Source organism: Bactrocera neohumeralis, chromosome 6 (genome assembly GCF_024586455.1).
Source record: "Bactrocera neohumeralis isolate Rockhampton chromosome 6, APGP_CSIRO_Bneo_wtdbg2-racon-allhic-juicebox.fasta_v2, whole genome shotgun sequence".
Classification (NCBI taxonomy): Eukaryota; Metazoa; Arthropoda; class Insecta; order Diptera; family Tephritidae; genus Bactrocera; species Bactrocera neohumeralis.
Genome location: NC_065923.1, coordinates 30,618,814 through 30,624,813, shown reverse-complemented (window position 1 = coordinate 30,624,813; position 6,000 = coordinate 30,618,814).

The following is a 6,000-nucleotide window of genomic DNA, read 5'->3' as shown; positions in this document are numbered from 1 at the left end:
TCTACAAGTATTCGACACTGCGAGGGAAGTAGAGAAGAAGGAAGACCGCCACTCCGTTGGAAAGACCAGGTGGAGAAGGACCTGGTTACACTTGGTATCTCCAATTGGTGCCAAATAGTGATAAGGAAGAACTACTGGCGCGCTGTTATAAACCCAGATATAACCGCAGAAGCGGTGTCTACGCTAATAAAGAAGAAGAAGAACTAATATATATGTAGCGCTTGTAACCCTCTCATTCGATTGTGGCTCAATTTTCGCCCGAACCCAAAACTAATATGAACGCACATCCTGACTTGAATCCTGCTGACTTTTTCTTTGAAGGAACTAATGCGCACAATCTTCAATATTCATGCAATCTGACCTTCTTTATAATGTCACAAAAAATAATTGTAATAGAGAAACTTTCTGTTCTTCTGGTAGCATAGATAATGCCCTAAAATAATGTTTCGCTTAGTAAAGATAATGAGAGGTTCCTCCCTTGGTTGTGTAGTTCTTTCGTCGATGCAAAAATGTTTCAGCTTAACTGAGATGATAAGTATTAGGTACAAATGTGAAATAATCGGATCAAATATGGCAATATAGAGTTAAAATATTTTTTCAGCAGCTCCATCTACCGTGTGAAGCTCTAAAGTCAATATTTAATATGATTGGATGCGCTTTTGCACCTTTGACCATAATAAGGATTTCTATTCGAATTCTATGCTGTTGAGGAACAACGAACATCCAACTGTAAGGTTAGATCCCTAGCTAGTTACGTCCTAATTGCTACCGTGGCGATCTGTTTCCAGTCAGTCTTTGCCTTCGCCGAGATGCTGTGGTATCTGTTACCAATCGGGGAGTATTCAGCAGGAGATTATGCTGATCTGAAGAGAATGTTAACTGAAAAAATGATCAGCCATGAAAACGTAACCTTTGAAACTGATACCTACTATTTGCAGCAAAAAGTATAACTCAGAACAATATGTAGAATCGAAAATTAAAGCAAATGGCTTTATCTCATTCTGAATAAGTCTTACATTTAAGGTATTTAAGTGGCAGACCTTCGCAGCTTCTTTATGATATAGTAAATATTCAAAAACCATTTTATAGTAGCTTTTTTCTTAGATTTTGGCAAAGCGCATACCACCGACTGTTTTTCTTGGATTTGACAAAGAAAATAGGCTATCAAGGAAAAGCTTACCTCTTTCCATATTTCATCCATTCCAATTGACATACTTGTACATATGCATATAACTACTATACCTTTAGCGAATGAAACCACATATTATTTATTTATATATTTTAAATCACTTTATTTAGCCTTTTTATTTTCATAGCGTCATTCATAATCTTTCACATTTTCTACTAATTTTTATTACTTTATAAATATTATAATTAATAATATTTACTTTTTTTGATTAATGCTAAGAGTTCATTTAATAACCTGGAAAATGTATAAGGAAGAACGTTATCGTTTAAATTAATTTAGATTTTAATAACTGTATATTGTACATAGCTCTACATATGATAAAATTATTTTTAATTATTACAAGATTTTAGTTGATTTAGTTATCTTGGATTTATGTTTTTACTAGGTTAACATATTGCTTAGCATTTGATTAGAAGGAAGAAATATTCAATTTTATATTAGAATACTTTTGACTTTGAGCTTTTTTTACAGATTCTCTTTTTGTTTTTTTTTTTTAATGCTTTGATTTTTTATTTGCCAGCTCTAACTACGGCTGCAGTGTTGGGTAAAAATTAACCATGCAATTAATGGATTTTGCTAAACATTTTATATCACAAGAATTAAAAATTAAATACTGAAAAAATTTTATTGATAGAAATTATAGTATATCCATTATCTCGTCTTTACTACTTTACTACTTTAATATAAATTTAATATAGCGAAAAGAAGATATCAGTTTGTTGTCACAATTTTGTCAAATCCATGCGCCATTAGTCAACTGAATTGTTAATTATTATCACTTATTGTATTGTTGATAAATTAGGATGATAAGAGGTGAATTCAAGGTAGGTAGTAGGTGGGGTGGATGTCTAATGACCTGCCTAAGCCCTTTGGAGGCCCAACATAGAATATCACTGAAAACTTAAATCCATTACAAGTTTATCCTGAAATAGGATGTTTGATCTACCAAAGCAACAAACTTTCTAGTAAACCATTTAAACTGAGCGTCAATTTAACTGAACAAGGAGTGGATTGAAATTTTGTTTCTCCAGGGCAATGACGGTTAAGCGATTGTTGAAAACATCGCAATAGTGTTTTGGGGAATCTATTTTACTCAAAAATACAAACATTTTAGTGATGTCACTCAGCATTCAATGAAGGTTATGAAGTCATCGGAAACTTGCCTGAAGTGAGTCAGCCACCCATCTCTGTTAATGACGAAAACATCGAAAAAGTTAAGCAGTGCTTGAAAATTCTTGTGTTGGCTTTAGAGATAGAGCAGAAGATATCTACAACTTTTATGAATCGATTGAGCACAATTGGGTTAATGTTTTAGGTATAAAGCGTGCAATTCTAGACTCATATCAAAAGACATGAAACTTTGGCAAAAACAACGACTAGAGGGCACCAAAGAAAAAATTGATCACGTAGTGAGCCCTAACTTTACCTAACACATATTTATTTGTGACTTTATAAATGTCCAACACTCTACTTAACAGCACTTTAAAAATGAGCCAAGTTCCGGCCAGCCTTATAACAAGTGCATGGAAAAATTAATAAAATGAAATAGTTTCCGGAACAACAACTGACTTTGGACGACCTTCACGAAATTCGTTTTGAAATGATTTAAGACCTATATAAAATTCACAAAACCATCTATAAACACTGGTCTTTGATGGAGCCTTACCGTCAAAAATTTAATTAGGTTCATCGATGCACTGTTACTGAACTAATCAATGACGAAGGTTAAGAAAAATAATCGCGATTTAATCCATTTTTGAAACGAGATGAATATTTTGAGTTACTGTAAACAACACAAATAGCGTTCGTATGTCAAAACGTTCTGACTATGCATACCACCAAAAGTATAAAACTTTATGATAAGTTTGTGAATTGACAGATTGCAACACTGGGGTTCCCGAATCCCGGAGTATAATAGGCAACCTAGGTAATGACTTATTTCTCTGGTTTACGCGATTAGTTTACACTAGGAAGTTTCTTCGGATCGCGAGCGCTCCGTTAGCGGTGGTAGAACAATTCCATTACATTTTTTATGGGGAATCAAATTTCTTGTGCTGAAACATTAATAATGTTGGAAAGAGTTTTTGCTTGGTGCAAACTATTCAAAGACGGCCGAGAACGCGTTGACGAACCACGTCCAGGATAGCCAGCAACATCAACTGATGAAAAATACCTCAATAAAATAAAGGAATTGAGAATCGATAATTAGCAGTCAGAGACCTGACTGACATTGTTAGAATATCGCAAAGATCAGTGAAACCCATTTTGTAAGTTCATTTGGGCCTAACAAAGGTGAAAGCAAGATTGATTCCAAAATCATTAAATTTTTTCGAAAACCAACGTCGCGTTAACATCTGTGAAACAATGCTTTCCGACTACCCGGATGTCATGAAACGTTTCATTACTGGCGTTGAGTCTTGGATCTATGTCTACGACCAGGGAACAAAAGATCAATCGACCGAATATCGTGACAAAGGTGATCCGAAACCGAAAAAAACACGTCAAAGCAGGTTAAAATCAAGGTGATGCTGACAGTTTTCTTAGATTATGGATATTTGGTGCACTCCGAATTCCTTCCGACCAGTCAGACTGTCAACAAGGAATAATATTTGAGTGTTATGCGTTGTTTGCGGAAGTTTTTAATCAATTTGTCTATCCATTACCGCAATCACCGTATGCGCCTAATTTTACGCCGAGTAACTCTGGTTATTCAGCAAACTTAAACGACCGCTCCGTGGAAACCGTTTTGAGTCAATTGAAGGCATTAAACGTGAATCGCTAGATGCATTGAGGGCTATTCCGGGAATTTAATTTAACAACCGTTTCGGCGATTGGTAATAACGTTGGCACAAGTGTATTGGATCCAAGGGGTATTATTATGAGGTGGACAACATAGATTTTGAAGAATAAATTAAGAATTTTAAATTATGAACAAAGTCTTACTCTTTTTTGCTCACAGTAGTATGTCTTCTACAGCTTTCTGGTGCAGTCATAATCTTACAAATAAGTGACAATTTTTCACAATTATTTAAACAAAGTATTTTATACAATAACAATGATAGCTGATTCAAATATAATTTCTTATAAATTTACACACTTAGTCAAATAAATTTTGCTAAAAAATCAGTTCTAGTTATATACTTTCTATGCTTAAGTGGAACAAACAGTAACTAAAATAAATTCGGTACTTGAAAACTATAAAGTTTTATGAGGTCAACAAACATATTTAATATTCAACAATAAAGAGCTTAATAGTGGCAAAAAATGTATTTTTAATTAAATTAAAAAACAGATATTTACAAAAATTTTCTTAAAATTATTAACATATTTTTTTTATCACATTTTAAATTGCTTAAACTATTTTTTATTTTAATCCAAATTTATGCGGTTTGCTTTTTTGTTGTTGCTATTGCTTGATTACGTTTGCTTTTATTGCTTTAATTAGTTTTATAAATTTTTTTAAAATTCTAAAAGGCATATGTCAGCATTTAAATATTTAATTGTATATGTATATATATATTTACATAATTCTCTTTAAGTCAAAACCTTAAAAGACAAGTATATATTTACAATTTATTTATTTATTTTTTTTTTTTGTTAAAATTTTATTTTTTCTCTATATTTATTAATATTATTTGAATTGTAGAAAAGCGTTATAAAAATATTTTTTTTTTGATTTTTTCTGGAAGCGATATTTTGCGAGTAGTTTGAGATTGTAAAAGTTCATGCATTTGCACAACAACAATTTTTCATCATTTTGCGTTGTGTATTTATTTTTAATAATGTTTAGAATAAAATGCATATTATGTATCCCATTTCGTTTAAAAGCGTAGATTTGAAAATTTTTAGTAATAATTAGTAAAAATTTTTTTTTTTTGTTTTCTATAACAGTATCTTTCGCTTACTCAGTGTATTTACAATAAGTCTTGCTTTTGCTTAAGAAAAGTGTTGCCATAATTAATATAATATAGGCTATAATGTCATTACATATGCTAAGTATAATATTATTACAACTGCTTTGGTATTATAATACCTGCTATAATATTTCAATGTTTGCTATAATATTAATTGGCAAAGTTAAAAATTGACTTTACTTTATGAACATTATATGTTGCAATCTTAAAATTACTTAAGGCACTTCCGTGTGACGGAAATTTATGGTAATTGGCTTTTGCTTTGCAGCTTTGCTTCCATCCATTTGAGTGTTCATTTTAATTTGTGTGTTTATATCAGATTCTATAATTAATTTTATAGGACACTTGACAATCATCATTTGATTGGCGCTTCAAGAACTTTATCATTTAGATCTAAATTTAATGAGGTCTTTCATTCCAATTCTTCAAGCGCATTATGAGAGAGTAGCTAAGTCGTTGAGAAAGTCGTAAAAATTAAGTGTCAATAGTTTTATGAGCCAAGCTTCATTTTCAATCAGACCCTTACTAATTATGCCTTATTGTTGAAGTATAAAAATGTAAATAATATTAAAAATAAATTATTTCGAAACTTTTTAAGTGATAGGCTTGTAAACCTACTAGTTTGTCAATATATTTGTCTGTAGACAAACAAGGCAACAATGATAAGGCATTCCAATCAATCTGGGTGCCGGTGAAAGATTAACTTTCTTTTAGAGCGCCTTCCAGAACGCAATGATAAATGCAGGTTACTAAATCTGTCATTGATTAAATAAGCTTTTGAAGATTTGAACACTTCTAAGCGAGTGCAAATGCCTTTGAAAATGATAAAAAAATATAAATTCATATTGCATTAAATAATAAACAATCAATCAAGAACAATCAAGATAAACTGTTGTT